Here is a 2,500-nt window from a genome sequence, read left to right as displayed (position 1 = left end):
AAATCGGTAAACGGCTAGGAGTTGCTCAGTAGCTTTTTGCGCAACGTGGCAAAAGTATTCGAGTTCAGATTTCTAGGACGTAGCGTATTTTTCAATCATAATAAACCGAATCAAACATAACAATGATGAAACTTACACCATGTCCCAAGGTTGTGCACAAAACGTAACGATAAAGTGCTGGCGAAGTTAGAGGTGCACCAAAATTGTGTACCGATCAGGGAAAGTACTCTACGTTCCTATGATTTGGGTGAAAAGTGTTATTTAACTGCTGGTTAGAATAGACAGTTGCTTATCATACACATCGCAAACGAACACCCCTTAGTGAGCATTAGCAAAAGTCAATTGCACAAAGCAAATGCAATACAAACTGATCAAGTACATTAAAGAACGCTACGTAGCAGGACTTCTTTCCAAGAATGGTGTCCGCAACGGGAGGGCAAGCGTCCTTCCCAGGTTTTCCTAGTAAACCTTGTATGGTAAACATACCCAAGCGTGTCTGTAAGCACGCAACGAAAGTCACGAACGGGCACATACCTAGGGAATGTACTCTACGTACTTGGACTTTTGTCCAAGAATGGTGTCCGCGACGGTCGGGCACTGCGACGCAATAACCAAATCCTAGGATTGTAACTTTAGTGTGCACAAACATAAACATTAACGCGTTCGCTCGGGCTGCGCCGTCCGTGTTGAACACAAATGTGGGTGATTATATGCGTGGAGGGACAAAAACATACGAGGAGGAGACAGTTTTCTGCACGATGTGCACAGAGCTCATTCGTCGTCCCGGGCGAATGGAAAAACACAAACATCGCGAGTATCGTTCTAGGTTTCTGTCTATAAAGGGCAGGCCAAAAGGTGACCGGTTGAGATAAGCATTTTAAGCATACAAACACTTTATTGGAACTTTTGATGCAAAAACAAGGTACGTACATGTAGGTTGTACCAACATGGACATCTATGAACGCGTACGCTCGGGCTGCGCCCTCCGTCTTGTACTTTCCCTGATCGGTACACAGTTTTGGTGCACTGCTATTCCGACCGGCAACTTGTACCAACATATACATCCATGAACGCGTACGTAGTGTACTTTCCCTGATCGGTACACACTGTTGGTGCACGGCATAAGAAAAGAGCTAAAATGGTCAAACTCAATCCATTTCAACAATAGATAGTCGATAGTAGCTGTGCCGATGAAGTAGGGCACGATGCAAGTTAATGTTGTTTAATGAATAACATGTCCGCCATACATTTCAGTACAAAATTGCTCGGTCAGACCTACAAAGTGCTATATCTCGAATACGAGGCGTCGGACTGGGGGGTTGTAGAACAATTTTAAGTTCGTCTAATGATTCTACATCCGATTCTGGATAGCGGTTTTTGACCACTTTTCAATATTTTGTGACACCCCGAACCTAGGGGCAGCTCCTAGCTTTTTTCAAAAATGTGCACCGATCGGGCCGGAGAGCTCGTGTGGCTCAAAACATGTTTTTCGCTAAAACACCTCAAAACGTGTCGAGAACGCACCCTAGCTCTTGTTTTCAAAAGTTATGGCCATTTAAAGTGAGGTGGTTTTTGCTTCCAAAATAGCTATTTTACCCGTCCCTATGGCCATGCTTTAAATTTTCACGAAAATGCCAGGTCAGACCTAGGGCGGGCCATATCTTGAATACTAAACGTCGCAGACATTGGTCGTAGAACAATTTTAAGTTCGTCTAATGATTCTACATCCGATTCTGGATAGCGGTTTTGACCACTTTTCAATATTTTGTGACACTAGCATTAGCTTAAAATGTGCATAGCGCTACGTCCGTATGGCCATGCTAAATTCACGAAAATGCCAGGTCAGACCTAGGGCGGGCCATATCTTGAATACTAAACGTCGCAGACATTGGTCGTAGAACAATTTTAAGTTCGTCTAATGATTCTACATCCGATTCTGGATAGCGGTTTTTTGACCACTTTTCAATATTTTGTGACACCCCGAACCTAGGGGCAGCTCCCTAGCTTTTTTCAAAAATGTGCACCGAACGGGCCGGAGAGCTCGTGTGGCTCAAAACATGTTTTTCGCTAAAACACCTCAAAACGTGTCGAGAACGCACCCTAGCTCTTGTTTTTCAAAAGTTATGGCCATTTAAAGTGGGGTGGTTTTTGCTTCAAAATAGCTATTTTACCCGTCCCTATGGCCATGCTTTAAATTTTCACGAAAATGCCAGGTCAGACCTAGGGCGGGCCATATCTTGAATACTAAACGTCGCAGACATTGGTCGTAGAACAATTTTAAGTTCGTCTAATGATTCTACATCCGATTCTGGATAGCGGTTTTTTGACCACTTTTCAATATTTTGTGACACCCCGAACCTAGGGGCAGCTCCTAACTTTTTTCAAAAATGTGCACCGAGCGGGCCGGAGAGCTCGTGTGGCTCAAAACATGTTTTTCGCTAAAACCCCTCAAAACGTGTAAGGAACGCACCTAGATGATAAAAAGTGCAATCAGAATGTC

The sequence above is a fragment of the Anopheles arabiensis genome (genome assembly GCF_016920715.1).
Source record: "Anopheles arabiensis isolate DONGOLA chromosome X unlocalized genomic scaffold, AaraD3 X_pericentromeric_contig0011, whole genome shotgun sequence".
Classification (NCBI taxonomy): domain Eukaryota; kingdom Metazoa; phylum Arthropoda; class Insecta; order Diptera; family Culicidae; genus Anopheles; species Anopheles arabiensis.
This window is presented reverse-complemented; position numbering follows the sequence as displayed.